The sequence below is a fragment of the Sciurus vulgaris genome (genome assembly GCF_902686455.1).
Source record: "Sciurus vulgaris genome assembly, chromosome: 8".
Lineage (NCBI taxonomy): Eukaryota > Metazoa > Chordata > Mammalia > Rodentia > Sciuridae > Sciurus > Sciurus vulgaris.
In genome coordinates, this window is record NC_136468.1 from 148,120,773 (window position 1) to 148,137,660 (window position 16,888).

Sequence of the window (16,888 nt, forward strand, 5' to 3'; positions counted from 1 at the left end):
CCCACCAGCAATTCTTTGGACACTGACGGCCAATTCCTTCTGGGAGGATGAATGACCTGAACTGAGGTGGTAACAGGCGTGACCCGAGATGGGCAATCAGACTGGAATCCTACCGCAGCCTGCCTGGAATCTGCCCCGCGGAGGTCTGTATGAGGGGTCTACGCATGTCCTCTGCATCTGATCCTCACTTTCTGTGAGTTTCTACTTAAAAACCACGTCCAGCGTGTGCACATGGCTTCAGGCTTGGCCCCCGTGTGAAATGTCTCACCAAGAAAGTGAGCAGGTGCCCTGGGATGTCCCTAAGTGGGCTGTGCAGGCCAAGACAGGCAAATATAGGGGGTCCCCTGGCCTGCGTCACATGGTGCCTCGCGAGAAGTAGGGCCACCTTGTGCCAGGATGCCAGCACCCTGTGGCAGCCCCACCCAAGAGGCAGGAACACCAGCACGCCGTCTCCTGAGATAGGGACTAGGAGAGAACACCTCAGAGAAGTGGTTTTTAGGGCAGGCGGCCACGGGCAGGCAGGGCAGTGGTGGCTCTGCCAGGCCCCTCCCGCTCAACTGTGTCCTCCTCCTACTCTTTCCGGGCAGCTCCCAGGATAAATGCCCTCCAGGGATCACCTAAATGCCTTGCTTCATAAGCTAGAGCCAAAAGCATTTGCTACTTCATAAAAAACGTCACTTGTGAACTGCTAACAAGCGGGTGATTTACAAGGACAATCTTGAGCCAACAGTTTTAGGACACAAAGCTCCCAAGTTACCATACACATAGTCCACCCTTTCGTGGAAGGGTGAAGAAGCGGTCACATCTGATCAGCCTTCCATTTTCACATGCATGGTGCTCGCCACAGCTTCAACTGGGCCACAACTGTGAGACACTCTGACTCTGAGTTCGAACTGTCTTTTCACCCTGATGAAATGGGAACTATTTCTCAAATCTTTGTGTTTGATGATCACAATTTAAATTGTAGTTCTTAGGTCAAGAAGTTGTGTTCACTTGCTTTTAAAATCTGAGGCCTGGGGCTGGGGTTGTGGCTCAGGGGTAGGGCACTTGCCTGGCATGTGTGAGGCCCTCGGCACCACATATAAATAAAGAAAATGAAAAGATCCATTGACAACTAAATAAAAATATTTTAAAAAATCTACGATGCCAAGCAGATGAACCATTTCAGCAGAGGCAGCGGAAGAGCCTTCCCGCCCGCCGTGGGCCTGCCTGATTGCACAGGTGCTGAAGCGCTCTCCCTTCAAGGTAGCCGGACTGTGACTTATAATTGGAGAGCCACCAGGGGCTTCATTAGCTGTGTAGAAAGTCCTTGGCTAAACTGGGCATCTGAGAGAACAAATGTCAGAGAAGAGACTGTCCTGTGAGGCAGTCAGAAGAGCCCCTGCCTAGTCCCAGCCTTGGCATCCTGAACACAGCATATTCACCTGTGTGTGACAGCACAGCCAGGCCAACTCCCCTGACTTGCCGCTCTGCGGAGGGGCCCACAGATCCCTCAGCAGAGCCTACCAGTGACCAACTCAGTGGTAAGGTCACCATGGCCAGGCACGTCACTGTAGTGATCACACACCTGTTTTTATTGGACATTTATTTCTTTGGAATCACACACTTGGAGTGGACCGATATTGTTTTAGTTAGCTTGTGCATTGCTGTGACCCAAGTCCCTGACAAGAACAACTTAGAGAAAGGAAAGTTGATTTGGGGCTCATGGTTTCAGAAGCCTCAGTCCACAGATGGCTGACTCCATGGCTCTGGGCGCACACCTCACGGGGGAATGACCAGGGGAGGAGGACTCTCAGCTCAGGCTGGGGCCGGGCAGGAAGGACAACCTTCCAGGGCACACCACAGTGCCCTGTCCTCAGCCACGCCCCACCTGCCCAGTTACCACCCGTGTGGTCCATTCAAGCCAGGGCGGACTGATTAGGTCACAGCTGTCACAGTCCAGAACTCACCAAGCACTCCTGCGTCCACAGGAGCTTCTGGGGACACGTCTATCCAAACCTAAGCAAATATCTTTGAGGAAGGCATTTACCGTGTCCCTGGCCCTCCATTTCGAGGCCTCCTTCTGATGGTTTCAGCACATCCACTCACAGCTGCTTGACCCTTCTGCTTTCCATCTAGTGACCCGACAGCCCCACATGGACTATCCGATTCTTGAAAAGTCTCCTTTCGGTGAACGTCCTGTGCTGTGGAGAGTAAATGAGGCCCCTGCGCTGGTGGCATTGCAGACTCTGTGGAGTTCCTTCTGCTCACAATCGCTCTTTGTTGTGTCAGGGAGCGAGAGAACGCCCAGGCTTGTGGATTCCAGGTCTCTGTTGTCCATGCATGGGTTCCAGGAGAGAAGGGACACTGCCCCACCAAACAGCAGTGTGCGAAGAAGGCTTGGCATTTAAACGCACAGGAGCCCGAGGCCCAGGGCAGGGACAAGGCTAGAGCCAGTGCGGCAAGTGGGCGCTTGTGTAGGTGATTTCAGGGCTCGTCTTTGCAGCCAAGTTAGAATCACATAGTGAGACGAGGCACTAGCAGCGAACCCAGCAGCAGTAAGTGACAACCAGGGAAGAGGAATACACAGGAGGACAGCTTGTTCATTGGGGGCAGCAGCTTTGGGAGGAGAGCGGAAGGAAGGAGGGAGTTGTGCAGAGCGGGCGGCGACCAGGCTCTTCTCATCCCCAGGGTCCCTGACCTTGTTAGAGGTCACCTTTCCCACTTGGCGACTGCCTTCGTCTTGTTCTCCTCTCATCTGACCTCACATTCCCACCAGGGGACTAATCACACCCCTGAGCGGTGACACCCCTTCAGGGCCACTTTTGCTCACGTACTTGTGCTACTAAGTACCCCACGCGGCTACACAGGGAACTCGGCAGTGTGGGCGCAGGACACCCAGGGCTTCCGTCCGAGTTCAACATTCTTAGGGCGGCAGGCAGCTTGAGCTCCTGGTTGGCACGGTTCTCGCTGAGCCTGTGGTGCTCTTCCTCCCAGTGTTCAGGCTGGGTGGGTGGACGGCCACTGCAGGTCACACTTGGAAGCTACTGTTCAGGCTGGGGGAGAAGTAGTGTCCCTCCCCAGGCAGCAGCTGCCACGCATGCCCAGGGGTGGCCCTTCCCTGCCTTTCAGGGGTTGACCACTGCCTGTGTCACATGAAGAGTGAACATGTGTCATGATGACCAATTCTGTCCCCACACAGCTTCTGGGTCTCAGGCATCTGGGCAAGAAATGACACAAGGGCACTTTTTAATCTTGAAAAGCTGGAAGTCACTAATAAAAATTAGTGACAACTGCTGTTGACCAGGTGCCCGTGTGCCAGGCTCAGATCACCTGGTTCCTGTAATCATCGTGCGATGATCCACGCACAGCTGTGTTCCATCCCATTTTTCAGAGACGGAGCTCAGCAGCCTGAAGATGCTTGACTGCACTTCTGAACCCCAAGGGCACCAGCTGGCCCTCCTGCCCTCTCTTCTGCAGCCCCCAACGTGCTGGTATTCCCACCAGTTCTCGGGCGGCTCTGGAAGAGGACACAACTGCCAGTTCAGGCTGCTTCCTGTGCGTTCCGGAAGGCGCGTCCAAGCACGGCCACTGGGAGAGGAGAGTCACGCAGCTGCTGACAGCTACCCCAGGCCTCGCGCAGGAGCCGAGGCAGAGCGTGCTTGGGGTCACCCAGAAGCTTGGTGTTTCCTGGTGCTGGCGGTTCCCTCTTCCCTTTTCCAGGTGTACGTTCTCAGTGGCAGCAGAGCTAGCTGGTCCTCTGCGCAGCATCCTTCCAGCTGAATCCCAAAGCGTCAATGACAAGGTTGCACCAAGGAGTGACATTCTCCACCAGCTGCGGCCGAGTGGACTGTACAGATCTGCTGTACTGTTCTCGTCTGAGCTCCGGTGACAGCAGATAGGGGTCACCCCGAGCTCTGCATCTGGACTGCCTGCGTTTGAATCCTAGCTCGCCATTCGCTACCTTGGCAGCCTTGGGCAAATTGCAAATTCCCTCAAACTCCCTGTGCCTCACTTTCCAGACCTGCAAAATGGGAAGAGAGTACCTGCTTCATTAGGGGGCTGTAAAAATACCTGTAATGATGGAGATGTTCTGTTCTTTGCTGTCTGCCAAAGTAGCCACTAGCCCTGTGTAGCTATTGGGCATTTGAAATGTGGCTTATGTTTCTAAGAAACTGAATTTTTCACTTTATTTAAGTTCACAAGGACTGAAATAGCCCCACAGGGTTAGGATTCACTGCAGCAAGCAGCACTGCCTACTAGAACCATGGCTGGCTACAGCGGTCACTCCCCACGTGGACAGCCAGCCAGGCACTTTCGCTGGCTCCCAGACGCAGCATCCCGGAGGCTGCTGGGGCCTGTCCTCACTTTGTACCACGTGAATGGACAATTTGATTCCAAGTGCCATAATCATCATATTCTGCCATTTCACATCTTCGCAGCGTTTAACACCGTCTAAAATCAGGTCACATATTTATCTGTCTCACCTTACTAGCGTGTCAGTACTGGAAAACAAGGGCTTCCTGTCTTGTTTCCCAGCCCCGAGGGAATGCCCCTAGTCATCCAACTGGCCCTTAAGGGCTCTCTGGAGGTGAAACTGAGTGGTGACCTCACACTACCTCTGCTCTCACACTCTCCTGCAGCCCCAAGGATGCGGGGCATTTGCACTGGTCAGAAGAAGGGGGCTGGCAACTAGCTCCGACTGGCATGAGGATAATGCCAAGGTGGCGAGGAGAGCTGGTTTCTGTCTCGGGGCAAATGGGGCCAGTGGGAAGCTCTCCAGGGGAAAGACCTGTCCACCACCTACCAGCTCAAGTTTAGCTTCTGTTGGAAGACAGGCACGGGCTTGCTCGGGACATTCTGGGGAGTATGTGACTATCTTTTGGGGTACACCTTACTGGCCCGTGGAAAGCTGATTCTGTTATGAGCCAACCACGCAAACTCTGTGCTGACCTTGTGGCACAGCACCGAACTTGAGATACAGCCGAGCCACACGTAAGTGGAGGACTTGGTTTGTGCTTTGGAGCTCTTCAGTGGCGGGCAGGGACTCGGCAATCCAGGAAGCACTCGTGCTGAGCTCTGATGCTGCCGTCCTGGCCTGAATGAAATGAGGAGGAGGCCAGTGCAATCGGTCTTCCACGAAGCTGACTTTATTTGACTGAAAGGACGACTCTTCCTTTTTGCTTTGGATTTGCCCAGTTGAAACTGCATTGCTCCGTGAATTCCAGTCTGGGACCCACTCAAGTCAAGGGGGTTACGGTGACTGCCAGGAACTTGACATCAGCACCGGTTTTGTTCTGAAATTTACCTTGTGCTGTTTACAAGGCCCAGAGCAACAGGAGGGCGATCAGTTCTCCTTTCAACAATGAACTCAGAGGTTGGCGCTCAAGCCCACGTCTCTCTCTGCCCATTTGGACTGTGCTGCTTATAACCATTTGGGCACATGTGACTTGACCACTCAAGGACAAAGAAAACAGCCTATGACTAAACCCTCCTGAGGTACACACACCCGCTCTGAGTGGGGTAGGTGGCTCACATGCTGTGGGGCTCCCAGCCCCCTGAGCTCTCTTGCCCACAAGCCGCCTCCTGCACCAGCGGGGTGAACCCTGGAGAGACAGACCCATCCCAAGTGGAGTGGCGTGGCCAGGCACCTGGAGGAACCTAGTGACTGTGGAATGACTAAGGACTGGAGGACGAAGGTTTCATTCTGGAGAAGCTGGGTCTAAGCTGAGCCTAGAGGATGGCAGGCCTGGAGGGGAGGAAGCACTTCTGGTGAGGCGGCCGCGGCTAAGGTTTGAGAACAGTGAGATCATCAAACTGTCAGACTCAGAAAGGACCCTGTGCTGAGTGGAGAAAGCAGGTCAGGGGGGCCAGCTCTGTCAGATTTAAGCTGCGTATTCAAAGCTACTCGAAAGTTGAGATGGCAGAGATAGGGAATGGGGGAAAGCTTTTTAAGCATTAGAGGCAGAGGCAGAATCCCCACCTGAGGGAATTCGGTGTGGCAGGGAAGAAGCAGGATGCAGAGGAGGAAGTGCAGAGGTCCCAGGTCCCTCGGCTCCGGGGGAAAGTACAAAGTGACTTACTGAGGACTTACGTGCCAGGCTGATACTTAAGAGACACTCAAAAGGAGCAGATGGTGGTATTACTGTGTTCTACACCCTGGTAGGTGACTTGGAGGGGTTAAGTGACTTCACTGAGGCTTTAGCTAGCGAGTGGCAGGGCCAGGATTCACCCAAAGCACGCTCAGAAGCCCAGCTCCAAGGAGGCACTGCTGTCCCCACCAGAAGCGAAACGTCGCAGCAACCTGAAACGCACGCAGGCGTGTCCTGAGACATCACTGTCCTCCCCACATGCCATTCTCAGAAGCTCTCTTCTAGCTGGGCACAGGGGCCCATGCCTGTAAGCCCAGACTCAGGAGGCTGAGGCAGGAGGAGCCCAAATCCTCAGCAACTTAGCAAGACCTTGTCTCAAAACAAAACATAAACATGTAAAAAAGGACTGGAGATGTGGCTCAGTGCCTAAATGCCCCTGGATTCAATCCCTGGGACAAAAGGAAAACTCTTCTGCCCTTTTCTTTCTGCATATTTTAGGTTGAAAGCTCCCTAGGTCTAGTCTTTTTTGCTCTGTGCAAACAGAATTCCATTAGTTATCTTGAGGCTGCTGCCTGAGGAAAAAAACATCAAAGAACAAAAGAAAATGTTTCTCTTGTCCTGCAGCTGCAGAAAGGAAAGGTAGTTCTGCAAACAAAATAGTCAAAAAGTTCCATGTAATTACCAATGAGTGTTTTAAGACTCTTGGGTTTTAGTAATTGTTGCAAACCCTTTAAAATGCAGCCTTCAACTTCAACAATTTTGCTTTTTTAATCGGTTGCCTTACTTGATAATTTATTGTCTTACTAATACAATCTGAGGATGCATTCCTTTCCTGAAGATAACAAACTCTGCAGTTTGGCTAGGTCAGAGAGGCCTGGGGTTTCTCTTTTCATACAGCAAATTAGAACAAATGTAGACCGCAAAAAACTCTACTGAAATGGAGTTTGAGTCTTTACCTGTTTAAATCAATTGGTGATGTGACTCAGACAGCTGCACAGAATGGGGAGCAGAGAGAGGAAGATGGTGACCCCGTCAGACAGGTCATTGGCAAACGGTGTGCCACTGAGGCAGAGGGCTTGGGCTTGGCGAGGAGCTCGCCTGCTTCTGCACCAACCGCGCCCTGCCTGGGACACACTTACACATGCGATTATTCTGCCCAGTCTTCACAGTGTTGTTTTGCAGCTGATGCAAGATATAGTTGCTTTTTTTCTTTAATCCAAAGAACAGATGGCATTGCTGTGGACGTTTTCGACTTTGAGACAGTAGAAAGCAGAACACAGGGAATTCCATCTTCCTCCTCCAGGTTAAGAGTCATGCTTTCCTCAGGGATGACTGTGGCCCAAAGGGACCCCTGGTGATGTTTGCAGATATTTTGGGTTGTAAGAACTAGGGGAGGGGAGCCCCTGGCATCTAACAGGTGGAGGCTCACGGGTGCAGGACGGCTGCCAGTACTGACGGGCAACCACCTGACCCAAATGCCGACGTCTGCAGTTGGGGAGCTCTGGGCGAGAGGCAATCTAATTTGAAGGTTTTTATCCCCCTTTTTTGGGGGGTACTGGGGATTGAACTCGGGGCACTTGACCACTGGGTCCCAGCCCCAGCCCTATTTTGCATCTTGTTTAGAAACAGGGTCGTGCTGAGTTGCTGAGGCTGGCTTTGAACTTGCAATCCTCCTGCCTCAGACTCCCAAGCCACGGGGATCACAGGTGTGTGCCACCATGCCTGGCAGTTTTTGTTCCTTTTGACTTGAGGTTTATTCTGCTCTCCTTGGGTTCACGGATCAACTGTGGGAGTATGGAGGGCACGGCCTGGTCATATTTGGCTTCCTTCCCGTGACGGAAAGCTGCCAACATAGGGGAAGGCAGCTGTCAGGCGAGAGGCGCAGGTGCCTATTTGAGTTTCTCTCCTGTGTCTGAAGCCCCTGGTGAGGCTGGCGCGCAGAAGCAGAGCTGCATCTGCTCACTGTGCTGGATCAGAGAGCAGGCGTGGCCTCTGCTCAGAAGAGGAGGTTGCACGTAAACTCTAAACGGCCGAGGGATAGAAGGACTTCCTCCCCAGCTTTTGACAGAGATTTTGTTTTTCCTGTATAAACACTAAAGGGAACTGAGAAATGAAGAGGGTGTGTGGGAGAGTCCTGGAATCCCAAACAAGGACTCCAGCGTTCTGATTAAAAAGGATGTGCACGTGTGGAAAAGCCAGGGGGTGAGTGGGGTCAGCCAGGGGGGCACTTCCCGGGGTGCTCTGACCAGAGGGCAGCCAGTCTCCAGGGAGCACTGTGTGGGGCTTCAACACTTCTCAAACGCAAGGGACCTTCAGTTGTTAAGGAGATCACTAACTACATAAACTGTAAAAGAATTAGAGTCCCAAAAATTTATAAAATAATGCCCAGAACTCCTAATATTTTATGTGTATTAGCACTTTAAGGAAAGATTTCCAGGTTGGCAGAAATGAAAGTGCAGGCTTTGTGGTCACCAGAAAACCCTGCTTACAAAAAAGAGCCATAATTTAAACTTTGTAACCTGCACAAATACAATGGAGAAGTGAAAGAAATTAGTGTTGAGCTAGAAAATGTTAAAATCATTTTCTTCTTGGAAAAGGTCTCTTCCAAAGTAAATATTATTGCTCAGGTTATAAAATTCCAGTTTAAAAATAAAATTTGGAGACACAAATCAAAAAGCTACCTGTCTTTTAAAAAACCTCTGTACTAAGAACAAGAATGAGAATAAGCCAAGGTAATAGGAAAAAATGACATGAAAGAATTAAAATTATTAACATTTTCTTCAGACTCTAAAATCCTTTCATATACTACTTTGGGAAGGTGGGGTTCCCTTTCTGGGGGTGATTTAAGCTTGCAGTTCATGTTCGCAATAAAGCAAGCAGCTTGGAGTACCTCAGAGCCAGGCTGTGAGGACTCTGGGAACACCCCATGATCAAACGGAAACGCCCTGGCTTTGTGGAGACCGCGTTCTAGATGACCCCACACAGGCCAACGCACCAAAAAGGCAGCACTTTTCACAAAGGCTCAAGTAGCAGCAACTTCCTAAGTTCCTTATGCTCGCCTTACAGACCATAAATGATCCCTGTGCTGTTATTCCAGGTAGGTAATTTAAGCATGAGGATTCAACTATAGGGGTGGTACCTTAAGAAATTAGTATTTTCATAAATTGCTTTAAAAATCTCAGACAAGGGCTGGGAATGTAGCTTAGCTGGTAGAGTGCTTTGCAAGCACAACGCCCTGGGTTCTAATCCCCAGCACTGCAAAAAAAAAAAAAAAAAAAAAAAAAAAAAAAAAAAAAAAAAAATCTCAGATAATATTACATATTATGAATCCTACAAAGTTACTCTGCTTCCACTAGCTGAGCCTTGTTTGAAAGTGCTGTCATCAATGCTCAGTAGCAACAACTGCATTGTTCTTTAATGTGCATTTTATGCTTTTGAAAATCTTATTCCCTACAGGCTAGTAGAGGACTGGGATAATCAGTTAATAATGTGTATTTACCTAAAGGTCGTAAAGAAATTAAAATTCAAATAGAAGAGGCAAACCTCACCACCTGCCAATCCCCAGGGACCATCTATCTACTGGGTCTTTGGAACATTTGCTTTTTAAGCCCAAATTAAGATGGTAAAATCAACCAATGTATGATGCCTTATACGTTTGAAAATCTTAAAATCTACACGTGTAAATATCTAAGTAACATACTGCCCTTTAAATGGGTTGTTTGGAGTGACTGCGTGTGTGGATGGTGTGTGCATCAAGTCCACAAAAACCTGCACAGCTGAGAGGGCCCTGGCAGCCCCTGGGATGGAATGCTGGCCTTGGGGATGCGACCTTCCCAGCAGGAAGTCTCTGCCGGGCTGCTGCCCCCACTGGAGCAGGGAGCAACCCGCTCCTGACTCATCCTGACTGGACACTGCAGCCGCAGGGACTGACGATGCTCACGGGCCTGTACTATCTCTAAGTCATGACCTTTAGGAATACACGGCCTTTGGTGAGTGACGCGGTCCAGGTGCTCCAAGGCAATCGTCCTTCTCAGGCTGACCAGCTCTTTCTCGAGCTTTCTTGTTCCTGATCAGGCCCCCACAGCAACAGGGCCTTTGGAAGGAGGGTGTCTTTACAACAGGCGTCTTTGGCCGCAGCCAGATAACCCTTTGTAGCTCCGAAGGATGTACTTCCCTCGCCTGGCTGTGTGTGCTGTGTCCCACGGCTGGGACGCAGACGGAAGGACGCAGGGTGATCAGAGGTGGTGTGCTCCGGCCTCCACAGCACCGCCCGGGTCACTCTGCTTGTCTGGCTCTGGTTATAGGAAGAAACCTGGCGACCAGAGAGCAGCTGATGGGGCAGAGTTGAGACTATATTCACACCAGCTTCATGCAAACAAGAATGGCTTCCCTGCGAACGTTTTAGTAGTTTCCCTGCGTGTAGAAGATACCCACGTGCAAAGGCTGACACGTGACTGCCAAAACACTCCTAAAATATTTTATTTCTGGATTTGGCACATTAAGTGCATCTATTTAAAGCAGGAGTCCACAATTTAAAAACAAGGTTGTAAATAAAACTGTAAAGCCCTATACTCTCATCTGCTTCACTGTCTCACCCAGGATCAGAAGAGGTGATAAAGTCTCAAAATGGAATTATGAAAATAACCTGCTCGGCATTTCAGAAACTGACTGAAGTGGCTGGATGTCCTATCTAGAGTGTCAACGTGAGCATTTCGACAAAGTCTGGAGCTTTCACCTTAAAGGCTGAGAGGCTCAAGCCTTCTGGTTACTCCTCCAATGGCAGAACACTACCGTGCAAGATGAGCCCATATCTGTCACTGGAAAGCACCTGTGAAGGGGGTCAACGGTGGACATTCCCATACCACAGGTCTGTGTGGCCAGGTGCACACGCAATTCAACTGTCCAAGACACTGGTGCGGCCTTCCTGTGAGCGTCCACAGCTCCTCCTGCAGGAGGACACCAGCCCCGAATGCTTAATCACTTCCAGGGAAACTCTGTTCCCCCTGAGGCACGGGACTGCTAATGTGCTTCCCACTTGAGTTTCAGACTCAACATGATACTACACAGCAAGGTCTGGCTGGCATCTGGGGCCACTTGGGAAGACACTCCACTCCAGCCAAGCCTGCTGATGGGTAGAACTCAATGTGACCTTCTAGAAGTAGTCAGTGGTCATCTGAAGCTCTCTGCATTACATCCTCCAAGACCCAGGAACACCTCTGAACAGACAGCTCCCAACCTGTCTCCAGCACTGTTCCTACTCAGAATCTCTCCCTGAAAAGTCAGCTTTGGTCTTCTCTGCCTGGGTCCCTTTGCCACAGGATTACTGGGCTGGAAAATCTCTGTCAAAAATGAACTTGACCACTTTCTTGATGGGAAACAGACCCTCACTAGAAGCCTGTTCCACAGCTGAGAGGCAGCTGAGAGGCAGAGGTGGGCCACACAGTCTTCCCCAGGAAGGCTGGCCTCCCCTCCCCAGAGCCCGAGGGTGCCAGCGAGCAGGTGCGGTGACAGTGGACGCTGCTGCTCTGTGCTACTGGAACTTGCTCTCTAATCATAGAGGCTCAACCAGATGGCAGAGATGACCATCCAAGACAAAGAGAAGAACAGGCCGCACCTACTACCCTCTGCCATGTTCTCGTCTAGAGAACAGAAAGCTAAGCAAGCAGAGCTTTCATCTTCTTAGAAATGCACAGTACAGGGGAGTACACCCAGGAGCACTCTACCGCTGAGCTACAGCCCAGTCTTTTTTTTTTTTTTTTTTTTTTTTTGAGATAGGGTCTTGCCAAAATGGCAAGGCTGGCCTTGAACTTGTGACCCTGTTGCCTCAGTTTCCTGAAAATCTCAGCTAAACTGAAACATTTCTAAAAAAGTCTCACATGCCACTAGCCATAGAAATAAACCAAAGCCTTTCACCTGGGTTGATATGTGAGAGTTAGAGAACAATTCAAAAAAAGCCTCTTCAACATTCGGGGTGTGGCAGGGGCCTAGCCTCTTACGTCATTAGTGCATTAGAAAAATTAGGTTGGAAGCTGCTACGTGTGGTGGCGCATGCCTGTAATCCCAGCAACTCAGGAGGCTGAGGTAGGAGGACCCTAAGTTTGAGGCCAACCTCAGCAACTTAGCAAGACCCTGTCTTAAACTTTAAAGGGCTGGGATGTAGCTCAGTGGCAAAGAGCCCCTGAGTTCATTAGAAAAATACAGAGAATGCAGGATGATTATGCCATGACACAGGTGGAACTTTCTCTTGGGAACCAGTGCTTTTACGCACATTCTGTGTTACACCCAAGATGGGCATTTCAGGGCACAGGCAGTGCTGTGGGAATTAGACCTTACATGTAGCAGTGGAGCCCAGCGATGTTACATGAGAAAGTGGGCTTGACACAGTGCCTCATATACTCGCCTACCTGTCTGGCAAACAGGGCGCCCCAGGATGTACTCACATGCAGACTGGGAAGGGAGCTGAGGAGCAGAGGATAAGGAGCTGCGCAGCTCTAAACTTAGTATCTTAAGTGTTACTAAAGAGGCAACAAAGACAAACATTGTAGAAAAAATGTATCCTATGCCTTGTAATCCATTTATTAGAGCTTCTCTTCTTTCTGGGCACTGAGCTTCCCAGGTTTGCTCCTTCGGTGCCCAAAAAGGGCAGCTCACTGCTCAGTTCTGGAAATTCAGCTAGAATAGAGAAAGCCAGCCTGGGGAAGGGAGCGCGTTCCCTCCTCCCTCAGCCCCAGGAGAGGAGACACTTCTCGCTTCCTCAAGTCATTTCTGATACTGGTAAATTGAGAATAATGATAAAATATCACTCTTGGTCTGTTCTCAACTGTGGAGATTTACCTTAAGATGTAAATGGTTTTCTGATTAACAAAAGTCTTCTAAGACAACCTATGCCGATGGAGGCTGTGACTAGAGGCTTTTGAGCCGGGCCTCTGGTCTCAGAGGCTGCTTTCCAGCTGGTTGCCTTCCTTGATCATTGTCCTGGTAATAATATTTAAAGCAGCATCTGTGATTTCTTTTTTTCTGAAGGAACAAAAACCGCTAAGGTTTTCTTATTTTAATTTTGGCTGGCCAGACAAGCTTGATGTTTGTTTCTTTTCCCACATACAGTAAAAGTAAGTGACATAGTCCTTGTTCACACCCCTGGAGAGCTGTGGTCAGTCAGCTTCCCACACCCCAGTTCAGCTGACAACAGGCTCTGAGCTGGAGACAAACTCCTCAGCTAAAGAACAAAGGAGCAGGACTGTTTTCAAAAGGGACTTAAAAAAATTAAGCACCTGTATATGTTAAATTTGGATTGTTTTCCTCTAACTTCTTACATTGGAGGACAGGCAATGGTTTCATTCCACTGGCCTTGTTCTGGCTTTGTCCCCTCTGGTCCTGCGGTATGGGCACTCTGGAGCGCACTGGCTACAGAGAAGAGTCCTAGCCCATGGACCGCTCAACACTACTGAGAGGACACCCAGTGGCCTGATCCTTGCTATAATGGTGAGATCATCATTCCTACTGCATACATTCTTCCCAAGGTTGGCTCACATGGTCAATGTCTCATCTTTTTGTTCTTTAAACAAAGTTCCTACCCACCTACCCTTTCTAGGTCCCTGGGATCCTGCTTCTTGCTTTGTTTCACCTCCAGCATATTTAATGACCACATAGATGCACTGAAGAAAACATTCAATGCATTCACTGATATGACTTTTTCTGCTGTGACACTTGAGTCATGTTGAGTAATGAAACAAACAGAAACGAAAATGAAAAGCAAGCACAAGAATCATCTCTTAATCCACGTCTTTAAAAAAATACTTTCGGCTAAGGAAAAAAAATTATGCCCCCTTGCAACTTATTGGTTCTCAAATGACTGACATCATCTCATGTTTAAAAAGAGTTTTTTAAAACAGGGACTCCTCTGCTTGCCTTCCTAGAAAAGGCAATTTTACTCTTGATTAAATGTTGATTGTAGAAAATGAAAGCCAAGGAAGAAATACAAAACACTTACAATTAAAGAGTCTTTTAAAACAACACGTTGAATGTGAGAGGGCTTTATTATTTGGAAGGCCCCAACCAATGCAAAGCAGGGTGAGCATCACCTCTGACACCAGGCGGATGACCCAGGAAAACTCTTCCAAGGGTTCATGAAGGTGTCTGGGGATGGTGCTAAGCCCACAATGTAGAAGCCAGCATAAAAAATAAAAAAGGACCACAGAACTAAGAGGGAAATGCAGAAGTCCCCGAACACAGGTGCCACCGCCCAGAACCCTTTCATGCCAAGAAGGCTACTAGCCGACGGGGAACCTCCGCCCTGGGGAAGGAGCAGCCCCTTATTTTCACAGTTGGACGTTCTATCATAAATGGCTGCTGTGTTTGTATCAGTGGGGAACCCGAATTCTCAAAGTACTACCTGTTCTCTCCTGTGCTCAGGAATTACTCTAAGCAAATAAAGTCCCTTTGCTACACGGCAGACCTTCAAATATTTGAAGACAATTAGGAGACCTTTCTGCAGCAGGAAGCATCAAAGCTGGGGAGGTGAAAACTGGTGTCTGAGCTAGCACCTATCTAACTGGTCTGGAACTTCCACCTGACTCATTTACCGCAGTCTTGGTGTGAAACACATAATGGCCTAGTCACTGCCCCTGAAGTACATGCAACTCAGTAGACATAATCTTAGTTAATAAACGTGAGTGCCCACTATGTATTAGGATCTATTTATATCCGACCTTGTTCCAGATAGAAGGAAAAAGATCCATGTCTTTTCTTGCCAGAAATATGAGAAAATGCTTTATAAGTATTTCTTAAAAGCATCAGCACTGTAATTAACATCAATATTGCTGTAAATGCATTCTGACAATTAGGTAATAAGATTAAAATCAATTTTCCAACTTGTGACAGATCCAAGAGTTAGAAACCCAAAAATGAATGATCTGTTGTAAATAAAAGGATTCATTTGTTTTTCAAGAGTTAACTCTATAAATATCTAATTTCCAAAAAAACTATTTGTTAGACTGATATATTTAAATGTGTCACAGTAAGAATCTGGTACACCCAAATGTTTTTAAAAATTTCAAATATATCTAAACTTACTGAGTAATAGTAATATGCTGCAGAGGAGCAATAAAAATATTTTAAGGTTTTTCAGTGTATGTATATGGACACACACTATATATAAAATAACAAGTCAGTCTTTCTTTTTGGAAAATAGTCAACCCAAAGAAATACATTTCAAAACATCTCTTGAGAGAAAAGTCACTGTTTTAAATGTTAGCATCTTTCCCCTTACAATGCACTGGCGAGAAAATGCAGGGAAATTCTTGATTGTGCAAAAAGAAAAATAATTGTTTAGCAAAACAATAAATTCCAAACTTGACAGTTTTTAAACGATTCTAACAGCCTGACAGGTTTCTGGAAATGCTTAATAAAGTATCACACTCATATGGGTAGTTTATGTTTTGTTATAAAACCGACTGCTGCCACCTACATTACAGAGCACGGTTATATTTTTTATTAGGCCACCTCCTTTGCATTAGTGGACTAGATCGTACTGCTAAATAGCAAATCTTGACATTGCACAATACAGGTCAGCCTGAGAACCCAAGTTAGAAAAACTAGAGTAACTCACTGTAGCACGGCCGCGCAGTAGGCGAGCCTGGAGCTCCTCCGCTGAGCGCGCCACGCTCGCTTCGGAAATCACCAGCGAACCGTGAATTCGGGGTAAACCCGAGCTCGCCCCGGGCTTGGCGAAGGGCTGCAAGGTAGAGTACTTACGTAAAGGGTGCCAGGTGGCCGGGCACTCCGCTTACCGGGAGGGTCTCTAACGTCCCGTCTGGGGGGGAAGCTCTTTCCACCGCCCGGGGACCCCCCGGGCTCCTCCCCCAGGCGCCCGGACTCGGCCGGCCCGGCCCCAGGGCGCTCCCGGTGCACCTGCAATGCGGCGCCCCGGCCCCACGATCCCCCGGCTCTGCTCCCGCGTCGCCCGGCGAGCCAGCCAGGGCGCGGGCCGTTCGGCCCGCAGCGGGCCCGCAGCCCCGCAGGGCGCCCCCGGGTTGCGCGGGGGTCGCGGCGCCGCCCGGGGCCGCTGCCCCGCTGGGTTCCCCGCGCGGTCGCGGCCGGGACCGCTGCCCGCCGCTCCTCCCGGGCCTGCGGCGGGCTGGGTGGGAGGCCGCGCAGAGCCCGCGGCCGCCGCGCCGCCCGGTGAGCGGGCTGCACTGGCGCGCCGGGCGCCGCCTCACCTGCGGCGCGGCCGCGGCGGTCCTTCAGGCGGCTCCCCGGCTCGGCGCGGTCCTCCGGGCGGGCGGCGGCGGCGGGGGCCCGCGGCCCATGGGCGGGGCGGGCGGCGGGGCCGGGCCCTGCGGCGGCGCCGGGGGAGGTCAGCGGGCGCCGCCCGCCCGGCGCATCTCCCGGGTCGCGGCGAGCGCTCGCCGCGGTGCACCCTGGGAGCCGGCCGCGCCAGGCCGGGCCGCGCTGACCCGGCGGGCGGGCGCGGCGCCGGCGCGGCGGCGGGCTGTGAGTGCGGGCGGGGGCCGGGGAGCCGATCGATACTCACTCGGCGGGGAGGGGGCGACGCCCCACTCCCCGCTGCGGTGGCCGGGCCGGGGCGAGGACCCAGGGGAAGGGAGGGTCCGGCGGGTGGGACGCAGGCGCACTTGCTCAGGTGCGGCCGCAGTGCGGTTGCCCTGGGTAACGCGGCCGGGGCGGGGGGCGGCCAGGGAGGCGAGCGGGAGCGCGCGCGCCGGGCGGTGGGGGCGGGGGCGCGGGGCGCGCGGCGCGCATGCGTGCGGCGCTGCTCCCCCGGGGCTCGCCGGCCTCGTGCGTGCGCACGCGCGCCGGCC

The 16,888-nt window shown here is 51.0% G+C and overlaps 1 protein-coding gene across 3 annotated transcripts in view; it reads right to left on the minus strand.

Annotated features, from left to right (window-relative positions):
• The window catches only part of CCDC92 (coiled-coil domain containing 92), a 29,071-nt gene extending 12,364 nt beyond the window's left edge, over window positions 1-16,707 (minus strand). Inside the window, exon 1 of one of the 3 annotated variants that reach the window (XM_079150500.1) lies at window positions 16,603-16,707. The gene's annotated coding sequence lies outside the window, so the exon portion shown is untranslated. Of the gene's footprint in view, window positions 1-10,250; window positions 10,350-16,288; window positions 16,536-16,602 lie in introns of those variants that run through there. The other 2 variants (XM_079150499.1, XM_079150498.1) reach the window with 2 other exon arrangements.
• Between the last annotated feature and the right edge of the window lie 181 nt (window positions 16,708-16,888).